Genomic DNA, 27,474 nt, shown 5'->3' on the forward strand with positions numbered 1-27,474 from the left:
AACAGAAGAGAGGAAGGTTTGTTCCTCTGCACGTTCAGACTTCGGGGAGGCTGTAGATTATTATTTATCTTTCCAGCCAAGAAGGCCAGAAAAGGGCCCCAAACTCTTTCAGGGTTCTGTGTGCAGCCAGCTGGGTGATAGAGGTTCTCTGGGAAGGAAAGGTGGCAAGTGTAAGAGGTGGGAAAAGGGCAACTGTTGTGTTGAGTAGGTTGGGCTGTTTCACAGCTAGAGCCACAGCTGTTTTCAACAGGAGAGAGCTCTAAATGCATTAGTGAGGCATTTGGTTTGGAGAGAATAAAAGATGTAAAGAAATTGAAAAAGAAAAAACACACCCCCTTCTTTCACATATGAACACACTGGATTTTCAATATAATCCATTAACCTACACATAGCCTTTCATTAGAGCCCTTGGGAGACTGGAATATTTTTGGCAATGTATTGTTATGAAAAATACAAGTAAAAAACCCACATAACTGTCCCCTCTCCAGTAAATGAAGGTGTCATAGGGAAATTCAAATCTTTTCTCTGGCCATACCAAGAAGTGTGTGAAATTACATGCACATCAGATATGTTTCACTCTATATTTACATGATTTTTGTGAAGAAATAAAAAAATCACCCATAATTTACCATAATTTGCCTACTTAGTACTCAGTATATAAGGCAAACACAAAGTCTTTCAAATATGTGTAATTAGGAAAAAAGTACTTATAGGTTTGGAGAAATAATGCAGATTTAGTTTCAAAGGTAGTCAGAAAAATAAACAGGATTAAACACTTATTGAACCAGTAAATTCTTCTGATTTATCACAGAACTATTCCGTTAATTTCATTGGAGGCATCTGGGGTGTAATACAAGAACTTGCCGGTCATTCCAGTTGACAGGGTAGCACATAGTTTTCCAGTTTCAGCCTGAGTCACTGCTATGATGTGCTACATCACTTGCCTTAGGTCTTTTAAAGGACCTTCAAGATGCCCATTGTATTACCTATCTTTTTAACTCTTGTCTGGGATGACACCTGGGTGCTTGTGATTAACCATGTGACAAAAAATACCATCAATATTGTACGAAGAGTAGTTTGAACAGTGCTTGAAACACGAAGTTCTAATGCCTCTGGTCAAAACCTCTTTGAAAAGTGGAGAATAATTTTTCCTGCATTTTTTGTAGACTTTTTTAAATGTCAGCGTTATCCCATAGATACTTTGAAATTAAGGAATTATATTAAATATATCCACTCCCCTTTCTGTGCATTAATCTAAGCAAAGAAGAAAGCATAATAATCCCACTGGCATTTTTTTTTATTAAATACTCCCTTCCAGCTACCTCTTTGAAGGCCGTACAGTTCACTTGGAGAAGGTGCAGCAAATTTGTGGAGAAAGTAAAACTGGAGACATTTTCAGTTTTATATCTAATAGCTGAGATTGTGCCTCTCCTGAAAAAATTTTGATTTCTCTTGTGGAACTTGGATTTTCATACAGTCAATACTTTTTAAATTTAATACTGAGATCTTGCATTGCTTAATATGTAAACTATGTATGTTCATATTTCACCAGCAGATTATGTTGAGAACTAATAGGACTTTGCAGAGGAGCTATACAAATATAATAAAGGATATCTGAGTGACATTAGAACACTGGTACCATAATTATGGTTTTAAAATATTGTATTCAAAGCTGTATTTTTGCTTGAAAGCCACCTCTTATTTGGGCCCCTCACTACAAGAAGGACATTTTGTTGCTGGACAGTGTCCAAAGAAGGGCAACGAAGCTGGTGAAGGGTCTGGAGAGCAGGTCTTATGAGGAGAGGCTGAGGGAGCTGGGGTTGTTTAGCCTGGAGAAGAGGAGGCTGAGGGGAGACCTTATTGCTCTCTACAACTACCTGAAAGGAGGTTGCAGCGAGGCAGGGATCGGTCTCTTCTCCCAGGTCACTAGCGATAGAATGAGAGGAAACAGCTTCAAGCTGCATCAAGGGACGTTTAGATTGGATATTAGGAAAAATTCTTTACTGAAAGAGTGGTCAGACATTGGAAGAGGCTGCCCAGAGAGGTGGTGGAGTCACCATCCCTGGAGGTATTTAAAAGACGTGTAGACGTGGCACTCAGGGACATAGTTTAGGAGGCATGGTGGTGTTGGGTTGATGGTTGGACTTGATGATCCCAGAGGTCTTTTCCAACCTTAATGATTCTATGATTCTGTGATTAACTAGATAAACACATTTTCCTCTATGGCCATTGGTTAAGAATTACACCTTTTAACTTTTCCAGCTCTGAAGTGTATTTTGGCCACATTTAAAGAAATCCATTGTGAAAATATGCTGGGAGGAAGCCCCAGACAGAAGTATGTACTCTTTTTTCTATTTGGTTATTTGTTGTAGCTAACAGATGCTGTACAAATGTATTATCAGCAGCTATATCTTCTTGCAGCAATGTTTTATTCTTCTTTGTAATAGCTATTTTTATAATTTCCAACAGTTCTTTGTGAGTTCAGAATTTCTAGTATCAGCTGCTGGATAAGAAAATTTCATTGTTTTTCCACAAGGTGGCATGTAAGAATCAGTCTGGATGTATTTTAATTAATGTAATTCAGTTAGTATACATTTTTTGTATGTCAAATGTATGTGCATACTCAAAGAAGAAGGAATACATTCATAGGATAGAGTATACCGTGACTGGCTATTTAAATACAACACAGCAAGTGATGCTCTATCACTAGCTAAATTATAGAGTTGGTTACTATTGTATAATTTACAGAATAACTTATCAAAATAAAATCTATCCTGAGCACCTCACAGTTACTTATACCATGAAATGAGGTGAAAACCTGAATCACAGAAAGAGATTCTGTGGAATTGTCCAGTTACTTTAGGATAAATTATTTATTCATTATTCATTATTATTTATTCATGCTTTCATTTTCTGAAAGACAAAGACCAGTATCAATATATGTTTCTTTAATGTAGTTAAATAATTTTTAAAGGAGACATTTAGTTATTATTAAAACTCTTCACAGTTATTAAATTTGTTAGTTATTGAGCAGTTTCTGTTCAAGAGAACTTCCTACTCAAAATAAGAAATAGTTCTGACCTAAGTTGCCATCCAAGCTCAAACTAGTCATGATTTTGCAGATCTAATAGTGTTCAGCTAATGATTGGTTTCTTCCAGTGCTGCAGGTCTCTACATTCTCTGAATTTCCTAGTACTTAAGTAAATCAAAGAAACAGAATCTGCTAAACCACCACCAAAAAGTTGCTACTGTATTATTTTTTCCATCTTACTTAGAAGCTGAGTAGACAAGAAATCTGAGAAACTCAGTGCTTATAACAGATTTTCAGCAAAAGAGCCTTTTGGCATACAAAATCTGGGTGCTGATCAGAAGTGAATGATCTGCAACTTGAATCGGGTTCATCCTGCACTCTGTCATGATGACCATTACATATTTGAATCTGTAAAGCTGTGTGCATTATTCCAGGGACAAAAAACCCCATGTATAAATTTCATATTGTTTGTTGGTAAGGAGCGTCTCGTTTAACCAGCTCCAGGAAAGCAGCGGTCCATCATGTGTAACAGTTACATGGGATGATAAATGCCATCACCGCAAACGTCCCCCACTTCTTTCCTCTTCCCCTTGTCTTTTATTGCTGAGCATGACATCATACAGTATGGGATGTCCCTCTGTCAGCCAAGGCCAGCCACCCAGCTGTGCTCCCCCCAACCTCCCGTGTCCCCCAGCCCACCCGCTGGCAGGACAGCGCAAGAATCAGAAAATCAGCCCAAATGCTGTGCAGACACTGCTCAGCAACAACTGAAACACCCCCCTGCCATAAACACTGCTCTCATCACAAATCCAAAGCATAGCCCCATACAAGGCACCACAAAGAAATTTAACTCCTTCCCAGCTGAAACCAGTACATAATCCCAGCTCTCACAACGCACCTTTGAGAACTGCAGACAACCCAAGGTAATTGAACATGGTGCCTTCTTTCACCGGTCTCTCCTTACTGTTAGGTAAACCACAATGTGAGAAGGAAATGAAGTGATTTGTTCTAGAAGGCTGGTGACAAGAAAAACCTTCAGATTTAGGCTCTTCCCTAAGATCCTTAACAATGTGCCTGAAGTTTGGTTTTTTTCAGATTGAAAACTTTGGAATATTGCTGTAGTCTTGCAGATCAAGAAAACTGGAGGAAAAGTCATTGTCAAAGGTTGTATCTCAGCTGAAAAATATATGCAATTTTTTAATGATTGCAATGCAATTTATTGAACAGTTTATTGATGTAGTTTATGGAACAATTGATTGCAATCTATGCAGTTTATGCAGTTTATGCAATAGAGAGAGGTGAGCTTTTCAGTTACCTTTAGTCCTGTTTCCATATGGTTGAAAACTTCATTATTATAGATTTCACATATGCCAACACATCCAAGGATAAAGAACAGGATATGAATACTAAAGACAAAAACATCTCACCAAATTGATTTCAGCTTCAAAGCCCAGTCGGTCATCTTGTATTAGTAGTAAACAAACTCAGTCTCTTTTCTCTTTTGTGTTATGTGCACTATTCCATCTTCCATTAAAAAAGGAAAAGGCTTCTCTGCCCCCATGTTGCTGTTTGGTGTGCAGTCGAAGCCAGACAAGATGGCTGAGAACTTCTTAAGCCATGTTTGCTACCAAGGAAAACATACCAGGGAACTGTTCTCTAAACTACCCTCATGTCTGGTATAGCCCATTACTTTTGTCCCTCATTTTATCTGTTTGCATCTTTTATCTAAGGCAGAAGTCACGCTTTTTTGCCTGCTGAGACATTTGCCCAGCTGGATCTGCAGAGGGAAAACAACTGCCCTTAGTACTTGCCCCTCACAGTCTCTCTCTGGACCCAGAGTGGCAGATAACTCATTCTTTTCATGGCAGTTGGAGAAAAATATATGTTCACATTGTGGAGAATGATCTCATTCTTCCTACAAATATGCAAATTTGTTGGCCAGATACACAAAGTTTTCATAAATACAATATTAACCTACTTTAGAGACATTCCTCGATTTTAAATTTGAGGAACAAAGGAATCCATATGGTAATCAACACAGTGAATAATAAACTGTGGGCCCCGCCGAATCATAACGAGAAAGAAAATGGCATTTTAACTAGACTGCAAACACCATATATAAGACATCTAATTTTGACATCACTCTGCAGCAGATCTCTTTCCACAAATGTGAAACACAATCTTGAGTACATAACAGCATTCTCAAGTCCATATCAAAGACATATAATTGTTTGCCATCTGCTAGGAAAAGTTGCCTGAAAAATATCTTGCCTTTTTAATTTTATTATTCAGAAAGATTATTTTCCCATGGGTGGTGGAAGAGCAACATCATTTTAAGTGAGCAGGGGACATCTATAATCATCTCTATGCCAAGCATGGCTTAGCGAAATATGTACAAGGGATTAGAAAGAAGAAAATAAGCAACATGCCTTTGGCAACCAAATTCTAAATTCAGAGTCATTACCATAAGTAACAGAAAATTAGCATTGTGTCTCAAACACTTAGAAAGTATTCTTAACCCAGGAGAAAATCAATATTGAAATCTTGAACTTGATCCTTGATCTGAGATTGATCATTTCTGCAATTGTTCATCACTGAAATTAATCTTTCATCAACTAAAGTTCTTAGAAAGCCATAGAACTATCTCTGTGCTTGAGGCCCTAAAGGAAATGACTTTCCAAGTTTGCTGTTGGCATTTTCCCTACGTTTTGATACAGCAAAAAATAATGTTGTAAGTTCCCACATGCTGCCATTTTTGGAAACAAACTATTCAGGCAATGTAGAAAAGAAGATTGAAGATGACAGAGGGGTAAACAAGCAGTTAAGAACTATAAGGAGTTCAAGCATCATGCACAGAGTCCTATGATCACATGCAGCAATGGTGAACTGAATATTGCAGTTACTGATCCACTAGTGTTAGTGATCTGGAGGCACTCGACTCCTTACCCAAGCAAGTCATACTGACAGCTGAAGGACAGTTAGCACCATTGGTGGCAGAAGGATTTATAATTTTATGCCTGAGAAGACTGATGCTTGCCACTTCTCAGTGAAATTGCTCCCTTAAGCTGTGACACAGAATTTGAGTATCAGTTCATTTTTTCTCCTGAAACAACTGCTGCTCTAACACCTCCAGTGTGCCCACTTGCACTTCTGGAGGTGAAGAGTTACTGGATTTTGTCAGCTCACAGAAGACTCCTCTTTTTTTTTTTTTTTTTTTTTTGAGCAACCAGCTTGTTCACTATCTGTCTCAAGATGTTTGGAACTTTAAAAGGCGATCTAAGAACTGTCAGTGTTTCTGGTTTTAACCCCTTATTCCCTCCCTTTCTCTGTGCACAACAGACTGAAGCTGAGGCAGCAGAACTGTATGATACTGCAAAGCATGAACAGGCTGTTTTTGAAACTCTTTCCCCACAGTATGTCAGAGACTGCATGTGCCTCCCTGGAATGTTTTTAGTACAACAACCAAGGGAAGAGTTATTTTCCTGTTACTATTGCTAAAAGAATTGCAAACAATTGCAGCCCCAAAAAGGCTGGCTAGTGTGCAAAGCAGATCACTATCTTTCTGAGAAACTGTAATTATTAGTAATTATGTAATTACACCAACCGTCTGAAGTTCTCAGACCTCTTGAGTTGCTGTTCGTCATACATTTCGTAACTATCAACATGGCTCTTCAATCTCTATGAGGGATTTCCATCCATGCAGTGGTTATTCCGATTACATACCAACACAAATGATACTACTAAATATGAGAGTGTAGAAGTCTAGTTAACGTAATTCCTTCAAAATCTTATAACGATCCTATGGTACCATCAAAGTATTTGAAATAGTATGATCCATTTACACTTTGAAAAAGAAATCCAGGATTGCAGTTTAATTGACTATCTGTAACTAAATAGACATACAGTGTGCTGAATAAAATTTAGGTGACAAAAATTTAAGTGACTAAAAGTTTTTTCAATTTTCTCTCTCCATGGAAAAAGGAAAAATCTTTCTTCTTAGTAAAGTTGTCATTCAGAGGATTTATAATAAGGATGTAAACAAGCTGACTCTTTTGCTCTTCATTATTGCTACTGGCGTGGCCCCAAAGCAGGTCAAATATTGTTGACATACTCCCTGAGTTTATTCATCAAACAAGCTGACTTGTTTTTTTTACTTTGGAGAGACAGATGCAGGCAGACTGAAATGTAACGCCCATTTTAAGCCTCAAGCATAGTAAGTATAAATAATATTTATGATGTCAAAGAAATATGTTACTGCTAACCCACCAAGACAGTAGTGGAAAAGTGAGATTTCAGAAAAATCAATTGTGTTTCTCTCTGCCTTTTCAGTAGTTTTAGTCTTATTAGTTAGACTGACTGATTTTAAAGGCCCCTAACACCATACTTGAGGAAGTACCCCCAAAATCCGATTTTCCTTTCTTGATGTGAAAAAGGCAAAGTTACAATGCTTATTCTTAATAAGATAGCCTTCTGTTGACATACAGCAGGTTTTTAAACAAGCCAGAATTTTCTGTCTTCACACTGCTAGTGGCTTGCCTCTGTGGTCCATCTCAAAATATCTTCACCTTTCTTTCACGTTTCATCAGGCTTCAGCAAGAAGCTGGAATAGGAATTCTGACACCAATCCTTTAGGTGCATTTGCTACATCTGCTACTTGAATTTTATTTGCCACTCTAACACCAAGATACTGGAACAGAGGTCACCTTGTGAGGTCCATCAATACCTTCTTTGATTCTCACTGTGTCACCCTGAAAACACTTGCTTGGATTTAACTAAATCTAAAAATAAAATAAGTTGTACTGGGTTAAACCACATTCTTGGATTTATGAATTCCTGGCCCTGGTCATTCTGACCAAGAAATGATATTAAAATGCTGTCTGCCTTTGTATCAGGGATCTAAAGCTGGTTGTTCTCTCCTGCTATAACTTAATCTACACAATGTTAAGGTTTTAAACTGGTCTGATTTTAAGATATTCTCCCTTTGATATTGATTAAATAGTTTCTAGTAGCTCCCAGTCATGCATTTACTGAGTACGTGTATTGAGTTTTTAATACAATTTAGCGTGTTCCTAATAGCAAAGGCTGTAAAACTCATATATTGATCCAAATCTTATTTTGGTGGACTGGCTATGGGAATTACTAGAGGCACAGCTATCTTTTTTCCAACCAGTACTATGAAATCGAGAAAACAGAAATTCTCCACTTCAGTAACCGCACATTTCTGCCTCATGTTGGTAAACTCAATTTTATTTTTCTTAGCTTTGTACACATTCACATGATGGTCAGTGGAAGTAACCTGTCATGCCATTCTTTACATTTTATCTAGAGGAAAATGTGTATATGAGAAAAAGGAGATTCTCAGAATAAAGGATTCAGACTGCAGGGTTTTTTTCAAATTGTCTCCTTATCGTACCTTTATCCGGGTCCCTATAAATCCTCAAATACTGAGCTCTCTCTTCTATTGCTTTTTAAAACCTTTGACTTCTCTGAATTTTTTTCACTTAAATTTGCGATGTCACACATCTCATCCAATCATGTCTACAGACTAGAGGCCATCATCTGAGCTACCACCTCAAACTCTAATTATTGTCAAAGGAGAATAACAACAATTTTCTAAGCCAAATCTGGCCTGTTTCAGAAGGTCATATTAAAATAAGCTATGCCATTTAAAAAGGTTATTTCTCTCTCCTGTCTATAAGAGGGATCCTTGATGATACCTCAGGTGTGGAGGTCTACAGGATGGTCTCATCCTTTGTGTTAACAGCCTACAGCTATGCCTTTAGTGTTTAAAGGAAGAGAATTTGACAAAGTCTTTGGGAACTGTAGACCATTGGCTTACCTGGCAGTTAGTTATACTTGATGAGTTCATCATTTATTTCTGGACCACAGTGAAATCTCTCAACACTGCGCTGCAAAAGCCCAACAGCAAATGCTTCATCAGAGGTGCTGCAGTTTGCTGGCCTAGACTGTCTCCTGGACAGAGCTCTCATGCATATCAGCGCTTTAAGGCTGAACAGCTTCAGTGGGCTTTGTCTTTCCTCTTGTCTGGCAGTTAAAGGTTAACTCAGCTGAAATCTCACCTCAAAGACAGTCATTTGAAAGAAGCAGTAATATGTGGTAATATCTTTTCTTTATGAATCTTCTGCTTACCGGGCGTGGGGATGCTACTGACTTCCCAGGCATCCTTGGACATTGTCTTTGCAGACACCTTAATTTCAGACAAGCCGTAAAAATGTACTTACTCCATTAATGAGATGCTGTCTATGACAGTGTAAGCTTTGGAAACGGCTCTACAATCCCCTTGCTAGACAGCTTGAGGCAGATTAATTGCCTTGGCCGCTGGTAAGAAAGGAACACGAAAGGTGACTTTTCATTGAAAATGTTCAGCAAGTATAGAAAAAACCTCTGAATTGTTACAGGTGTTTTACTTTAGTGCATAATCTTTTAAAATGCATAATGGACAATCAGTTATAAGATCCATATTGTTGAAGGAATGAAACTTACTACCAGTTCTAAACAGAGACAATTTGGAACTGGTGATATATTTGGCTTTAATAGAACCAAAATCTTAATGCGGTATGTGTGGGGGACACATCTCTCACAAATAAGTTGAATCTTTTGCATTGTACGGTCTCGATTTTTTTTTTAAAGGAGAAGCAGCCACCTGATAATACGCATTCACACTGAGTCTCTAAGTAGTGCAGATACTCTTGCTCATTTCTAAGCTAACATATTGATCCTCACCATTTCTGTTCTTCAGCTGAAATCTTTGAAAATAAATCAATCATAAAAGTGTAGGTATGGGTTATTTCTCAGTGACAATTACTCTAGATGTGCAAGTGAGATATTTGTTTTTGAACTTAACAATAACTTAGCTGTAGTAAATATTTATTAGTGCTGAACATGCCTATGTAGCAATATTTTTCTTTGATTTAATGTATTAAAACTAAGCTATTGGTTTTCTGTGCAATCCTTTTTGAATGCTGCTGACTATCTTTATAGAAAGACATAGCTTTGAAGAACATGTTTTAGAAAATCCATAATGACAAGAAAAATGTGATCAGTACTGGGGTAATTACATTTCTTAAAAGCTTTTCCATTCCAGTATCAATTAGGAATATTGTGGCTTTCTTCCACTATCTCATAACACTTACCCAGAAGGTGGTTTGTCTTTTTAATGCTTTCTGCTGTAGAGTGGTGTATTTATGATTACATTCCTGAGTGATTAAGTTCTAAGAATTATCTGGACTCCTTTGACTACTTGAAAACATGCACTTCTTGTTGAAGTGTGGCGACTGTGATCTATCGTACCTTTTTTCTCCCTGGCATTTATAATTTTCAAAGGTTAAATTTTGAATTTGTGAACTTTGTAAAATCCATTTTTGTCAATAAACAAAGGACTACTATGCAAATGCATGCATTTCCAGGGTCAGCTACTATTTCTGTCAACAGAGAAAGCTGAATTGGACCACTGAATATGTACGAAACACTAAAATGTATGCAAGCACCTGTATGCATCATAAACCCTGAATCCTTATAGTGAAGCTCTGTGGAAAACTTTATCATTAGATGATACAGCTTTGGAACAATGTCTGATTACCACCAAAAGTCATCAGATCTGCATTCGTGATGGAGAACCCCAAAGCAGGCCCAGATGCAGAACCACAGGATGGTAGGCGTTGGAAGGGACCTCTGGAGATCACCTCATCCATCCTCCCTACTTCAGGCAAGTACACCCAGAGCAGGGGGCACAGGAATGCATCCGGGTGGGTTTTGAATATTGCCAGGGAAGGAGACTTCACAACCTGCCTGGGCAGCCTGTTCCACTGCTCTGTCACCCTCACAGGAAAGAAGTTTTTTCTCATATTGAGGTGGAGTTTCCTGTGTTCCAACTTGTGCCCATTGCCCCGTCCTGTCTTTGGGCGCTATTGAAAAGAGCCTAGTCCCATCATCCTGACACCCACCCTTGAGGTATTTACAGGTATTGATGAGATCCCCCTCAGTCTTCTCCAGGCTAAACAAACCCAAGTCTCTCAGCCTTTCCTCATAAGGGAGATGCTTCAGTCCCCTGATCATCTTTGTAGCTCTCCGCTGGACTTGCTCAAGCAGTTCTTAAACTGGGGGGCCCAAAACTGGACACAGTACTCCACTCACTAGTGGTCTCACTAGGGCAGAGTAGAGGGGGAGAATAATGTCTTTCGACCTGCTGGCCACACTCCTTTTGATGCACCCCAGGATACCGTTGGCCTTCTTGGCCACAAGGGCACACTGTTGGCTCATGGTCAGCTTGCTGTCCACCAGCACTCCCAGGTCCTTCTCAGCAGAGCCACTTTCCAGTAGTTCAGCCCCCAGCCTGTACTGGTGCATGGTGTTGTTCCTCCCCAGGGGCAGGACCTTGCACTTGCACAACAGATGATTAGGATATGTTAAGCACACCTTTCTGATGGTTAAAATTAGTCTTTCCCCTGTATACTACCTGTTTGCTCCCGCCCCCTTCCTAGCAAAAGAAACAATAAGAGTGAGGAAAAATATTACAACACTTTCTAAATTGTTACAAGTATATATTAATTTTTTCTCTTCATAAATAATAAAAATATATATTAAAAGGAATATTAACAGGCAATCACCCCTATGATAGGATTTCTCTTAATTTTTCATCTTGAATTAACCATGACTTGGTCATCCAAGATCCTGTTAATGTTCATTTCATGTTGTGAGGAAAGGAAAATTTGTGGATTGATTGCCTCCTTAACATATAAGAGATTTTTAAAAATGTATTTTGTAATTACAAAGTAGAACAAGAATGGAGGCTAAAACTCCCAAGTGTCCTGGTGCTTCAGCAGAAAATTCTAAAAGAACCAAACTGTAACTGTTAAATTAGCTTCCTTCTGTTTCTCTTCCCCTTTCCCTTTTTATTTCAATTTTTTCCACATGCCTGTAGTTTCCCAGGTCCTCCTTCTTGCCCTTTTTGAAGACTGGAGTGACACTGGCTACTCCCCAGTCCTTGGGTAACTCTCCCTGGTACATACGCTGTTATGTTGCACAGAATATGTACACCTTTTGTAAAGCCCATGAAATGGCAATAACCATGAAATGGCAATTAGTTGATTTATAGTGGTAACCTTTAGGAGTATTTCAAAGTAATAACCTGTGATGTGTGGATCAAGCACTACCAGTATCAGGAGCAGAGGGTATACAACCTTGCTACAGCAGTAACTCCTCTAATTTTCAAAAGCAAAGAGAGCCCCATGAACTTCAGTAACAGTGTTGGTTTGTAGATCAATTATGCATTTTTACAGGGCCATTAAATGTTGTAGGAGGTAAAGGCATCTAGAACAGTCGCCCCTACCCAGCAGGTCAACTATCATTGAGGTAGGTATAAACACTTATGATGTGATCACTCGAGCAACAACCAAGGATTTGTAGAGGTATGAACTGTGTCAATGGGTCATCATTCCTGATTTTCAGCAGCAATTCTTCCAGAGTGAGAGGGGGACATAGGGAGGACAAACCATAAGAATATTTTGAGAATTAAGACATTAATAGAAAACTTAGGGAGGCCCCTTGCAACAGGATCAAAAGGTCAGTGATGGAGAAATTGGAGATATGAGGCAATCAACCCTCCTATCCATATTACCTCCAGATAAGCTTATCAGGAAAGGCTATTAGTAATTATATTTTAAATTAGCAGTGATATAGCAGAGCAGAAGCATGATTTTGCATGTACTTTGCCTTTTTGGAGCTGAATATTATTTCTTGATTAGTTTTCACCCATATATTTAAGTAGGTCACTAGTTATTATCTATTTATGTTATGCCAGTTCAGAATAAATAGCTACTACATTTCACTGATGGAACTGTATGCTTCAAATACTCTAGAGTTAGATACATGAAAGTACTTAATTATTTGGGGAAGTAAATTATCCATGTCTAATTGAAATGTCAAACTGTCCTGGATAAAATGGATCACACTTCTGTTTGATCTAATTTCTGTAAATATACTGCTGTGTTTAAAAGTGTAAATCCTATCTCTTTCACTGTCTGTGTATGTATATACACTCAGCCTTTGCTGAGAGGCAAGTGTAGTGTTTGGTGAATTTGTGTTGATCAGAAGCCTAGGCTGAAGCCTAACACAGTTGCTATTAAAACTGTTCACCTGAGCCCAGATTCAAATACCTCCTCAGTCAGAGTTTAGAACTTGTAATCTCTACCATGAGCTGAGCTTGGCATCTGGGTCTACCTGGGTTTGACATGTAAAGCAAACTCCAGTGCAGTAGCCAAAGGCTACTTTACACCGTACACCCATATTTTGGAACCCTTAAGTCTGTTTTGACTGTGATTTTTCTCAGCTCTCCTGCTAACATGTTTAAAGGTAATTCCTGTTTCTCAGCCTCCTCTGCACTCACCTACCATCTCACAACCTGTCAAGTGCTAAAATATGAATACAAATTTGACATAATTAAGTTAAACTTGGAGCAATTGTTTTTCACTTACACTGTGCTTGGAATTTGTTTCTTGTGCATGAAGCTGAAGATATGCCTTACTTGCCTGAAAGCTAATCTGTTTAGCAGCCAATATAACCCAGCGTAATAAAAGACACTATTTTTCTCTGCAACACATGCACTACTTAAGAGCAACTCCAAAGAGTTTTATTTGAAGTGTTAGCAGGTAGCTAAATATTAGCAATCACGTGGTTCCCTGTGGCTGTGAAACAGGTGATGAAAATGAGTATTTAACTGACTACTCTCAAAGACTAGCTGAAGGTTTGCTAGTTATCTTTACTATGTGTCTTCATGCTTGTGGTAGAGCTGTCTGTATGGTGGCCAGTCCTCTGAACTCAAAGAGATGTCTGCTGGCATGGCAGGTAGCTGAAGGGCACAGTCTGGCAACACAAATGAACAGCACCTTAAGAGCTCTCTCCACTTTCTGTTGATTAGAAATCGAGCCTCCTGTTAGTAGCAGAGATGTAAACATATATGTCAGCAATATCTAAAATTAAGTGAGGTGAATTGCACCCAGCTAAACTGTGGTTGTGTCACCTCTTTGCTTTTTCTTGTGACAACCTAAAAAGGGACAAAGTGTCCATAAAAGCGAAGGCCAGTTCAGATGATGTGTGCTACACAGTTATGGCAATCAACAGGAGAGTCAAATAAGTCCACCTACTTATAACAAAAACATAAAATGCATGTGGTAATTTTCATTTCTCATTCTTTTACAAGTTTAGTCATGCATTTCTTCAATAATTCCTGAAGTCATATATGACCTGAACAGATTTGTTTTGTGTCAGAAGTCTTGGACAGTCTGGTGCTAATTTTGCTGTTCATAATATTATGTCTATAGAGCAGCATTTTGTGTTCTTCACCTTTAGAAAAGGCAGTTGCAAGATACATTACCTTAGAGTAAATGGCAGATCTGGTTTTCTTCATATTTAGACATGATAAGCTCTTTTTATATTAATATGAAAAAATATGTGATTTCATGGATGTTTTGACAGCACCCATCAGTTTATTTCAGAAGGCTGAGGAAGCTTTTGATTTTGTCTGAAAATTAATGAACTATTGAACAGGAAAAAGAAGCAAGCAAGAAAAAAAAATCATCCTTATTTTTACTCTGCAAACAGAAGGATTTCCCATAAAGAAAAATAAGTATATGTGGTGAATAGATGCAGCAGATTTATTTCTCTATCAGAAAATTCAAAGCCAATGAACAAGATGTGAAACACAGAACTATATACAACAAATAGCAGATGAACTCAGGAAGGGGGCTGGAACCGGCTTTGCTATATCGAAGATTATTATGCTAAGTTGCACATTTGCTTAGCAATACCGTAGTCATCTTCCACATAATCACTCTGTTTTTTTCCATATGGTCTTAATAAGTCATCTGATCTTCTGGTAGCTATCAGGCATAGCCTCAGAATAACACAAAGCGTGGTCTCTGTTTTACCTTGAAGGACAACATGTCAAAGGTATAACTTCTTGTTCTTTTGCTGAACACACTATAGAGGATTCATTTTTTCCATAAGATTTTGGGTGAAGACTACTGGATATATATAGTGTGTTCCATGTTTTCAAAATGAAAACTGACTTTTTAGAAAACCTCAGAAAAATTCGGGTCAAGCATTGCTTTCATGTTGTAATGAAATGTGAAAAGTTGGCTCATGCAATTGGCTCAGCCAGGGCTGACTATTTTCTGCACCAAAGGCATACAAAGCAGAGCAGGACTAATTTCAGACCTGACAGCCTTTCTTTCCTCCATTAAAGTGAATCAGGTCAACTGGAGAAGTATTTATTTGGGGTTTAATTGGACTACTCATGGACTTTCAGTTTTAAACGTGAAGCAGCCTGTTGAGCTGGAACCATTTGGTGCCTCACTGAAGTCTTTCAATTTAGCACTTAGATTATATTGGTATTGTAAACTTAACTCTAATTTTCACTCAGGCTTTGCCCAATACCATTCTTCCTCTGTCTTTCACTGAGGCAAAAAGGTTGACACAGATTTTTGAGATTTTTTCACCTAGTTGCTAAGGCAAATGCCCTTCAAATCAGGCATCTTCCTAGGAGAGGACACTGGGTAACATCACTTAGTTTCTGTAGTCTTTTAGCGTCTTTCTCACCCTACCCGCTTGTCATGGTTCAGTGCCAGTCGGCAACTAAACACCACGCAGCTGCTCGCTCACTCCCCCCACCCCTGTGGGATGGGGGAGAGAATTGGAAGAGCAAAATCAAAAAAAGACTTGTGGGTTGAGATAAGAACAGTTTGATAATTAAAATAAAAAAATAATTGTAATAATGATAATGATAATACCAATAATGATAATATAATAAAAAGGAAAAGGGAAAAATGGAAAAAAACCAGAAACACAAATGATACAGCCACTCACCACCTGCTGATCAATGCTGCTGGTCCCTGAGCCATGATTGCTGCCTCCCTCCCCCGGCCAGCCCCTCCCAGTTAACATACTGGGCATGACATTACATGATATGGAATATCCCTTTGGCCAGTTTTAATCTGCTCTCTTAGCTGTGCCCCCTCCCCTCCCGGCTTCTTATGCACCCAGCAGAGCATGGGAAGCTGGAAATGTCCTTGACTAGTACAAGCGCTACCCAGCAACAACTAAGACTTTGGTGTGTTATCAACATTGTTTTCATACTAAGTCCAAAGCACAGCACTAGGCCAGCTGCAGTGAAGAAAATTAACTCTATCCCAGCTAAAACCTTGACACCTCTGAAAGGATAAATAAGGTTCATGTGCTTGCAATAGCTACCTGGAAGAAAACCTTGGCCATCTCACTTCTTGCCTATTCCTGTGCTACCTAGAGCGCGCAGGTAAGCTGGGAGGCAGGAAGGTCACAGTAATACATCCAGGGGTCTATGCTGGGCACTGCAGAGCAGATGCCAATGTTAAATGACAGAGAATAGAGCCGGAGGGATGTTACCCAGGGACAGTGTTACTTCTAGGTGCCAATGCAGTTTGAGTTGTTCAACACCAATCTACATCTTAGATTTTAACTTAAATGCCGACATTGTAAGATTTATTACTCTGGTGGCATAGTCCCAGTAGTCAAAGAATGTAAGGAAGATGTAACTTTTTGAGTGATGATACTATCAGACTAGATAATACTTAAGAAAATTTCCAAACAAAATATGTGTCCAAACCATATCTGCTTTTACCAGCCATCCTCATTATTGCCTCACTATTAAAAAATATTCTGTCTCCGCAACTTTTGGGAAATATACACATTTGATACCTTGTCAATTAGATCTCTGAGGCAACAACCAGAACATGGAGAGATTATTTTTTCCCCTCTTGATTGACAATTATAAGATATGTATGGAGTTGATGACATGCAGAATCTCCCAAGCTCAAATGGAAGAAAAGCAGAAGAAAAGAAGATCAAACAATGAATATGTTCAAGGATAAGTACTTATGACTTTGAGACAGGTAAATCAACCTTGATTTTGGTTTCCCCTGATTTGTATAGAGAACACTTTTCTAGAATTCATCTTTTCTCCTGTGCATCATTAGTTATCTTTATTTATGTGCAGCAAGAATATTGAGACCTACAAGAGACACTCAGGTCAAAAAAAGGGCAGGCGTAAGCATTTACTTCCTGTCAAAACCACTTGTATTTATGACAAAATCTTAAGAATTTTGAGAAGAAGGATCCATATGTAGTACAGCCTTGGGGTACAAAGTGCTTATGCCTTGCCTGCATACGCTAGTCTTGAGTGTATTGGCTTTATTTAATTGCACCCTAAGGGTTGCACAGAAAAAAAATGCCTTTTAAAGTACATTAAACTTGACACACATGCCATCTGTAAGATACCAGGCATGTTAGGAACATGTGGGTCTATTATAAGAAAGGAAATAAATCTGCTTTGATAGTTTTCAGCATTGTTCAACACTGGATCTTTCAGGGGAAGAACAATCACTTGCTTAACGACGATTGTACTAAGTAGGTCAGCTAAGTAGACCCTGTGTCTCACAGGAGCATCGGTTTCTGCCCTGAAGTACTTAAGATCTTTGGAAAGAAGACACAATGTGGAAGAAACAAGAAGATGGAAAGGGAGAAGAAAGTTATAACAGGCAACCCAGAGGCAGCGTGATTAAGCCATGCCACCTGAAAGGATTGAAAGGCTAGTTAAATTTCAAAACCAAAACTGTGAAAGATGAGGTGGGGTTATCCTTAATTCAGGGAAGGTGCTTGTTTAGTCAGACTTCCTTTCTGTGTTGAGGGCATGACCTCTGCGGATTTGTAGTCTGCCATGGTCTGTGTGGGGTGGAATTATAGTCCAGCAGTAACATTGGATCCCCACTACCAATCATTTTTCATTTTGGGAATCAGTGGCAACACTTCTGACAAAGTGGTATTTCTTTAGCAATCCGAATACTGCAATAATAGGGAAAGAAAGGTTTAACAGTAAACACTTTTTTCCAGTGTTTAGACATGCCATATTGAAAAATAAATACTGAGCAGCTATATGTAGGAAATTGGTGAACAGAATGGGAGAAAGTCAGTCGACCTGTTCTGAAGATATGTGACGCGTGGGCCTTGCATTGGGAAGAAGAGGGACAGATGAGACAGCTATATACGTAAGTCTCATGACAATGTCCAAATAACGATACGCACGGCATGACAGCTCATGTAGGTGTGTTATGGTAGGCCTGTTCCTCATATTCTATGGTGAATTTGATTTCCCTTAGGCAAAATGTTTTTCATGCTTTCTTGTGCTATACCTTTGAACATCTTTGCTGCCTAAGATGCTGTGGGTCTAAGCCAACTCTGATACCTACACAGTCCTTCAAAAAGATTATGGTGCACAGAACAAGGAGCCTCTGCTTTGTTTCTGAGTAAAACTACTGAAGACTTCTTCCTCCCACCCCAATAAATGCACAAATTAACTTTCTTTTTAAAATCACAAATGAGCTTTGGCAGCATTATCTTAGCAAGGAAAATTATTCTTAAATCTTTTTGGTATTTCTAAATTTCATATCATTAAAGTATTTTTAATATTAAATTTTTAAAAATGTATTTGCAGAGAAGACTTTATATAAAATATTTATGTTAAGAATGTAGTTATTTCTAAGATATGTCTAATGACTAGAAATTGCTTTGCTAAACTTATATGAATCTGCCATTATAAAATTATGTCAGATATATATTCAATCTAATTATTTTAAAAAATTTCATTCATTCCAATTACTTTAAGTTTCAGGATGTACTTTACTATTAACATACTGATACATATAACATTTTAAGATTATATTTGGGTTTGTCTGACTATAAAGCAAAATAATTTCCTATTGCATAACATTGAGAAAAAACCAAACAAATTCTGTACATTACTACATCTTTCTACTCAATGTGTTTCCAGTTATACTGACCCATTTGATTTAATGACAATATCTCAAGCAGCGTTTGAGAAAAAGAGGTCATCAAGGCCTGCAATGAACAAATAAATTGACAACGCATCCCTGCTAATCCACATCATTGCTGGGAAGACCGTGCCACCCGTGAAGAATTAGGCCCCAAGGTCACTTCAAGTTCAAGTGGAGGCTCCCTGGAAGACCAAGGATCTGCATACAATGAGGAACCGGTCTCCAAAAAGAGGGTCAGGAACAGTATTCATGCTTCAAGAGGAGTATTTCTTTTCACATGTAATTCTTCATGGAACCATTTTTGCTGGATCTTTAACTTTCAGAAATTATGGACTAAAGACACATCTGGTGGGAGATTCCCTATGACATATATTGTGAGGACCTTTATCTCCTTCATTCTGCAGCCCACCACACATTGCTTCCAATGCACAAGCCTTATATTTCAGGTAGAAGTATGACTTGCAAATATGCAACCATTATAATGGCATGGGCCATTATTCTAGAGCATCATTTTTTACAACTCTTCAGCTTTTTTGCGATCTTTTCTCAGTAAAGAAAGATAGGTTAGATTAAACTGCCACTGAGGTGACTTAAATCATAATTAAACATTAAGGCGTAGCCATCATATTCCAAAATTCAGTGGAGGAGGAAAGCGCACACCAGCAGTTACCAATTCAGTTGTGTAGCTGATGCATAAAACTGTAGCTCTTTAGCGTATGACATTTTTTGTAGACTTGCTTTTCAAAGGAGATGAATTCAAATCACAAAACACCATCAGACGTTACTACAGCCCTTCAAGAAAAATACAGGCTGGCAGCCATTTAGTCTTCTCACATCCTGCCAATGCTTCTGAAAGCATCCTGTCCAGATTGCTTTAGAGTGCACTCTACATAAACCTGGACTGTTTCAGTCATGGCTGGGAACAGATCTGATCATTCAGAAATGATATTGTACAGCTTACAGTTACAATGCAGATAAACTTTTAAGTTCTAATAGATGAAAACTTTGCAATTCATAGACATCAAAGATTTTGTTTCCTTTTATAAAATAAGCATATAATTTTCCAATAGTGTGTTGAACAAAGGATGGACCTCATGTTCATAAAATACATTTTGAGAAGCAGTTATCTGTTTTTCCAGTAACATTGTGGTGAGCCTCTCTCCCTGGAATTTCCCTGCGCAAGATTTGGAAATAAATAGAGAGATAGAGATAAATAGAGATAAATAGACATAGAGATAAATAGTCATAAATAGACATAAATAGAGAGAATGTCTGGGTGGTCTGGCCTCAAACAGAACACCAGTTTCTAAGCATAAAGGAAAAAAAAATGGGAAGTCTAAGTTAAATACTAAGCCTTATGGAATTATTTTTAAAGATGTCCACCTCTTTACTCAAAATATAAAAGGTTGTATTAATAACTTTTTATAGCAACATTTCCTCAAGCAATTTTCCCTGAAGAAATTAATGCAGAAAGGGAGAAAATCTAAAACCTGTTAATGGAAAGTATATTAAAAGCTTCTGCAACCTTCCACATTCTGAAAGAGGTGCCTGTGTTTAGCTGTTAAATCATTTAGGTTTCAGTAATTCCAAATTTGCCATAGGTGATGTCAGTGACAGTTGATAGGTTAAACAAAATCCTCAGAGACCTCATGCCCAGTGGTGGCCACCTGGATTCCAGATCAAATTTAGAAGTTGAACAAAAGCCCTGGTCTGCAAAAACAGAGCTTTGGCATTAGGGAAACAAATTTCCCTTCTAAAAGATGATGATGATGATAATGATGATGATGATGATTACTAGGGAAACACTTGTAGGGTGACATGAAAAAAAGCAGAACCCCCCCTGTATTTTGGTGGAGTACTGCTGAAAGAAACGGATCTGTGAGTAAAGGAACTATCTACAGTTGCTTCTGTATCTCTACTGTAAAATCTACTGTATTCTCACCAAAATTTCTGGAAAACACAGCTTCATGCAATATTTATGAGCAAACAGATCTACATGAAAGACATACCTAACCTATCACCAGATATTCCTACAAACAAAAACAAACTGCAAGACTCAAGACTATCTGCTAGGTGACAAAGGTGTAATAAGATAAAGAAAAATAAGGAAGAGTTTTGATGTAAAATCAACCCACCTAATTTCTAATTTAAATTTTTAGAGTAGGAGTAGATTTACACTTGACTCCAATGTTAGTCAAAAGTGCGAGATACCTCCAGAACAAGGCTTATATCAGCAATTAGATGTGGCGGTATAGAGAATCCAGAGTAAATATGGGGGAAAGTAGAGAAAAAATCAAGTGATCTGGAACACAGAAATAAATGGGAAGAATCCAGACTGCAATGTTTTTTAGAAAAACACATAAACCCCATTCACTGAACAAGGGAAATAATAGAAGGCATTCGTATTTCATAAATAGATAAGGTTATTTGGCTGAAATGATCATTTCAAATTGCACAGAACTTAATATTTCAAAGGTATCTTTTCTAAATTTTTTTCAAACACAATCGTCTATTGTTCTATTGTGCTCTGATAAGTCAAGATTTGCTGAGAGAACAATGTGGTCTGGTCACTTGCCCCAGTACATTACAAGTTCAGTTTTAAGTCTTGACCATTTTGCTGGATGCAATTAAAAAAAAAAATAAATTTCTAACAGTTCTAATAATTTTGTTAGGGAAAGTAAGAGCAAGTGGAAGTCACAATCAATACTTTTGCTTAGGAGTAATTCTTAGACTTCATATGAGTCCATTCATCCATAAAATAAAAGAAAATAACATAAAATTACTTCATAATTTGACATCAATGAGCACTCTCTATGTAAGTTGAAATCTGGAGAATTCTTCTGTCTAATGTATTTAGCAAATATTGGGAAAAAATCCTTTTCAAATTTAAGCTTTAAATCATGTAATTGCCTATTATTCCTATAATATCTTTTCCCCTTTTTTTGTTTTCTTGTGCAAGAATATTCAACTGGTATTTCCAGTTCTATTGCTGTCTCAGTGGCATCATTAAGAACAGATTTCAAAGATCTTTCTTTCTGTTTTTGAAGTATATCATCCTCTGCATGAGAAACTTATTGGAGGCAGATAGTCCTGTTAGGTACTACTCTATGACAACTAATTTTTAATTTTCAAAAAACGAATCCAAAACCACAATGTCTAGTTTTGGGTTTGCACTTTGTCTAATACTGTGGCATTGCTGGTAGTTCTCCGACAAGATATCGAAGTTCCTTGACCATTTAATGTCCTCTGGATCCTGGCTTCCTTGAATCCTGACTGTCTCTCAGAATACCTTGAATGCAAAGGGGGAGCTTTCTGCCAGTCAGATCTGGAGCAGCTAGGCTCATTCAGAAGGCAGCCCACCCAGGCAAACTATTCAGAAGAGATTTTGGGGACAGTGGAAGTTCACGTCACAGAAGACAGCTTAAAATCTTTCTTGCTTAAGAAATTTCTTAACTAGAGCACCAGGTCCCAGTCCTGGCTGAAAGTTGTCAAAACCTGTCCCACAAATAAGATTTCTTGATATAAGGTTACTAATGCACAGACTTTTCTGTGGCTGAATCTGTATCCTCTTATAAAAGTTTCTCTTTCATCTGTTTTTATTGTAGTTCCTCTACTCCTAAAATGCACCTCAGTCCACTTTTTTCCCAGTGATACTTGCTATCACATGGTAGTTTTTACCCTCCCAATGAATTTCAGAAAGCACCTTTGGCGTCATAGAAACCTGTTCTTTTAAGATTTGTCAGAGATAGTTTGAACTTCTCTTGAAATAGCATCAGAGCAAAGTTTCAAAACAAAAAATATGAAGCTTAGCAATTGCTTAGCAAATTGTACTTGTCATCTCCTCAAGGTGGAAGATGCAACAGAAAGCAATGCTTTCATTCCTCCCTTAAGCTTTCTTTTTCCAGGTCAGCTATAAATATTCTTCATCATCAATATTGAAAGGTTGTTCTTGTGCTGTCTTTTAAAGGCTTAGTTCTTTGAAACATGTACCTGCAAAAGTGGAGAAGGAGCGGAAAATATGCTTTTTCATCTCTGCCGCCCAAATATATGCAGGTGAATGGGGTCAAGCAGTTATTTCCTTATCATTTTTACTTTATTCAGAGGGGAAATGCTCCTAGGAACATGATCTGTGGCAGTTTTTTTATCCGGTTGCATCACAGTTTCTCCCCTGTTCATTGCTGTAGTCTTTATTTCTACCTTGTTTCCTGTAATATCTTCCATTTCCATTTGTGTGTCCCTTACTTCCCCTTTCACAGAATCACACAGAATCACAAAATCCCAGGTTGGAAGGGACCTCAGAGATCATCTAGTCCAACATTTCTAGGAAGAGCGCAGTCTAGACAAGATGGCTCAGCACCCTGTCCAGACGACTCTTAAAGGTGTCCAAGTCAACCACTTCCCTGGGCAGATTATTCCAAGGGGTGGCTGTCCTCACTGTGAAAAATTTCCCTCTGGTGTCCAATCGGAATCTCCCCAAGAGCAACTTGTGTCCATTCCCCCTTGTCCTCTCCATGAGACTCCTTGTAAAAAGGGAGTCTCCATCTTCTTTGTAGCTACCCCTTAAGTACTGGTACATGGTGATGAGATCCCCTCTGCGCCTCCTTTTCTCAAGGCTGAACAAACCCATTTCTCCCAGCCTATCCTCGTATGGCAGGCTTCACAGTCCTTTGATCATCTTGGTGGCCCTTCTCTGGACCCCTTCCAGCCTGTCCACATCCTTTTTGTAAAGCGGGGACCAGAACTGTACCCAGTACTCCAGGTGTGGCCTGACAAGCGCTAAGTAGAGCGGGATAATGTCTTCTTTCTCTCTGCAGGTGATGCCCTTTTTGATGCAACCCAGCATCCTGTTGGCCTTCTTGGCCACAGCAGCACACTGTTCACTCATGTTGAGCTTCCTGTCCACCAGGACCCCCAGGTCCCTTTCCACAGAGCTGCTCTCCAGCCAGGCGGATCCCAGTCTGTGCTGCAGTCCCAGAAAACTCCCGGTTTTCCCAGGTGCAAGACCCTACTCTTGTCCTTTTTGAGCTTCATAAAGTTTCTTGTTAGCCCACTCCTCCAGCCTATCCAGATGTTCCTGCAGAGCAGCTCTCCCTTCTGGAGTGTCTATTTCCCTGCTCAGTTTGGTGTCACCAGCAAACATAAAAGGTGTCATTCCTTTTATATGTTTCTTTCACAATACCATATAAACATTAAATTTGATGAAAACTGTTTGAAGCAGAGCAGCATGGTGTTGGATTAATTAGGCAGTTAAATTTAACGAGAGGAGTCCCTCTCTTAAACGTCCTTGGAGACCCATCCATTGATTATATACAAACATGGGAATATAAATTAGAAAGATTGGTTCATGTGATGCCTGAAATTCAGATGCAAGTTAGAAGTTTGAATTATGAAGAGAATTTTGCAGTCTAGGATAACTAATAGGATTTATACTTGCATAGGAATAGGTGTTTGAAGAATGAAATGAAGTCGCATAAGAATAAAAGGTAATACTAAGTTAGGTGTACATAAATGCTTTCGAACAACTTATTAGCGAAGACTTTGAATATGCTTGAAATGAATTTCATTTTTTTCAGTTAATACTTAGTGTAGAATTTGATAGGTAGAGTTAATAAAACTGCCATGGATCTGTTTGGGGTTTTAAAAATTATTATTACTGAAAAATAATTTCCAGGAGCCTACCCTTGCCCTTTAATGGAACCCTCATGTTGGCATCCTGCAAAACTTAGGAGTTCTGCATGCATGAGAGAAGACTGATTTCTGTGTACTTGTTACAAATCTCAGTAATGAAGGTAACTTCATTACTCAAGAAGGTAACTTCATTACTCAGAAAGATAACTTCAGTGTTTTCAGTCCAAAGGTCTCTGAAGATGCAGTGCAGACCTCAGTGCGCGTTGGCCCATTACGAAGTTCCAGTTACCTCCTTGGAGTCTCAGCCCCACTGTCCATTCAAGTGGCTCCCTGGTTTGCTAATGTTTTATCTTCTACTGTCTCTCTTGCCCTACACCTCTTCCACTGCATGTCCCCTATTTTTCCACTTTTGCTGTACTGTCTTCCCTTTTCTTGCCTGGTCTGTTGGAGTGCCCATGTGCATTGATCAGCTGGCTGCGTAGTCAGGAAAACAGTGTGTGCTGCTCTTCTCTGGCCAGATTACCAAATAAAACTTTTCCACCACTCAGACATCGTGTAGTGATTTAAAGATACCTGCTAGATTTAAAAAATATTTTTTAATATACTTAGAAATATGAGGTTTCAGGCTATCGGCACTAGGTTTGAGTTGCAGTTAATGGCAAGAAGAATTACTTTTCCTTAGTGAGTTACATTCACTGGTTGGTTGTACATTGACCTCTCCTCATGTTGTACACCACTCTGTTGCCCAAGAAGGAAGTTCCTACTTCTGTATCTATGCTAACAATGGTCTCCTAAACATCCCATCTTCCTCAGGCTTTGCTTTTCTTTTTATTTCTCTTGGTCGACTGTTTTCACTACTTTATGCATATTTTTATCTAAAGGAGCTTGCGAGGGAAATAAAGGGAATGTTTTCTTAAATATGCTTAGAATCTCCTTGTTTGCTCTCATTTTGACTGTAGATGCGAAAGCTAACTGCCAATATATCAGGATTATGACAATTACATGTTATAAAAGAAACCTTTTAATAAATGCTTTAATTTTGTTCTATAAACCAGTAGACAGACCCAGAAACTTTCTTGGTCCTGTACCTGCATGATTGCAGCCTGCTGCATATCTGTTATACAATGTACCATGTGTAATCATGGGAGCGACAATGACAGATGCCTTGAAAATTTGATGAGATTCCAGTCAATATTTTAAACAGCTATTTACTGATTCAGTGGAATTTAATGTACCTCAAGAAGCGATATGGTAACAATCTTATTTTTTATTTAAAAGAATCCATGTCTGGTTTAGAGAAAGTAGATGGGTTATTCCTGTAAAAAAGATTGAAAATGTACTTGGTATTACAGAAAGATAGGTCTGGACTAAACTGGAAAATAGTATGATCTAACAAAAGACATTTATGTGACAACACTAAAGACATGAAAACATCTGGTGTTACATTCTGAAGCTAAACAATGCTACGTGAAGTTATTAGAAGCTTTCTGTCCTCTTCTGAGAGAACTGAATCTCTAACCAACTTCCTAGTTCCTCACAACTTATATTTTGTGTATCTTACATGAGGCAGACTTTTATTTGTATTTGATTTTCAGCTGTGTATTGAATACTCAAACAATAAGGGACATACAAATTTCTATATGAGGTCACCCTCTAAGTTCATGTGCACCGTCAGTAAGTTTGGAGACAACACCAAGTTGGGTGGGAGTGTTGATCTGCTTGAGGGTAGGAAGGGTCTGCAGAGCAATCTGGACAGGCTGGATCAATGGGCTGAGGCCAATGGTATGAGGTTCAACAAGGCCAAATGCCAGGTCCTGCACCTGGGTCACAACAACCCCATGCAACGCTACAAGCTTGGGGAGGGGTGGCTGGAAAGCTGCCCAGTGGAAAAGGACCTGGGGCTGTTGGTTGACAGCCACCTGAACATGAGCCAGCAGCGTGCCCAGGTGGCCAAGAAGGCCAACAGCATCCTGGCTTGTATCAGGAATAGTGTGGCCAGCAGGAGCAGGGAGGTGATTGTGCCCCTGTACTCGGCACTTGTGAGGCCACACCTTGAATATTGTGTTCAGTTTTTGGCCCCCCACTACAAGAAGGACATTGAGGTGCTGGAGTGTGTCCAGAGAAGGGCAATGAAGCTGGTGAAGGGTCTGGAGAGCAGGTCTTATGAGGAGAGGTTGAGGGAGCTGGGGTTGTTTAGCCTGGAGAAGAGGAGGCTGAGGGGAGACCTTATCGGTCTCTACATCTACCTGAGCAGAGGTTGTAGAGAGGTGGGTGTTGGTCTCTTCTGCCAATTTACTAGCAATAGAACGAGACGGAAAGGCTTAGATTGGATATTAGGAAAAATGTCTTTACTGAAAGAGTGGTCAGACATTGGAAGAGGCTGCCCAGAGAGGTAGTGGGGTCACCATCCCTGGAGGTATTTAAAAGACACAAAGACATGATGCCTAAGGACATTGTTTAGTGGTGGATTTTGGAGTGCTAGGTTAATGGTTAGGCTCGATGACTGTAAAGGTTTTTCCAACCTAAATGATTCTATGATTCTATTGGCTGTATGGATTGTGATCTGTGAAAAATGCTTAATAGAAATGTATAAAATATTTTAAAATGAGTAACTAAACCAAAGGGAAGGGAAAAGGAGAAAAAAAAAAAAGGAAATAAAATGGGAAAGGGGAAGGGAAAGGGAAGGAAACTAATTTAACAGTTACAGATTGGTTCTTTTAGAATTTTCTACTGAAGCACCAGGACACTTGGGAGTTTTAGCCTCCATTCTTGTTCTACTTTGTAATTACAAAATACATTTTTAAAATCTCTTATATGTTAAGAAGGCAACAAACCCACAAATTTTCCTCTCCTCACAACATGAAGTGAACATTAACAGGATCTTGGATGACCAAGTCATGGTTAATTCAAGATGAAAAATTAAAAGAAATCCTA

General features: G+C 38.6%; 1 long non-coding RNA gene across 1 annotated transcript in view; it reads left to right on the forward strand.

Moving 5' to 3' along the window:
- Positions 1-2,264: 2,264 nt before the first annotated feature.
- The window catches only part of LOC135310157 (uncharacterized), a 41,185-nt gene continuing 15,975 nt past the window's right edge, over positions 2,265-27,474 (forward strand). The window contains exon 1 of the long non-coding RNA XR_010370379.1: positions 2,265-2,335. This is a non-coding gene — a long non-coding RNA (uncharacterized LOC135310157). The remainder of the gene's footprint in view (positions 2,336-27,474) is intronic.

Source organism: Phalacrocorax carbo, chromosome 1, assembly GCF_963921805.1.
Source record: "Phalacrocorax carbo chromosome 1, bPhaCar2.1, whole genome shotgun sequence".
Lineage (NCBI taxonomy): Eukaryota > Metazoa > Chordata > Aves > Suliformes > Phalacrocoracidae > Phalacrocorax > Phalacrocorax carbo.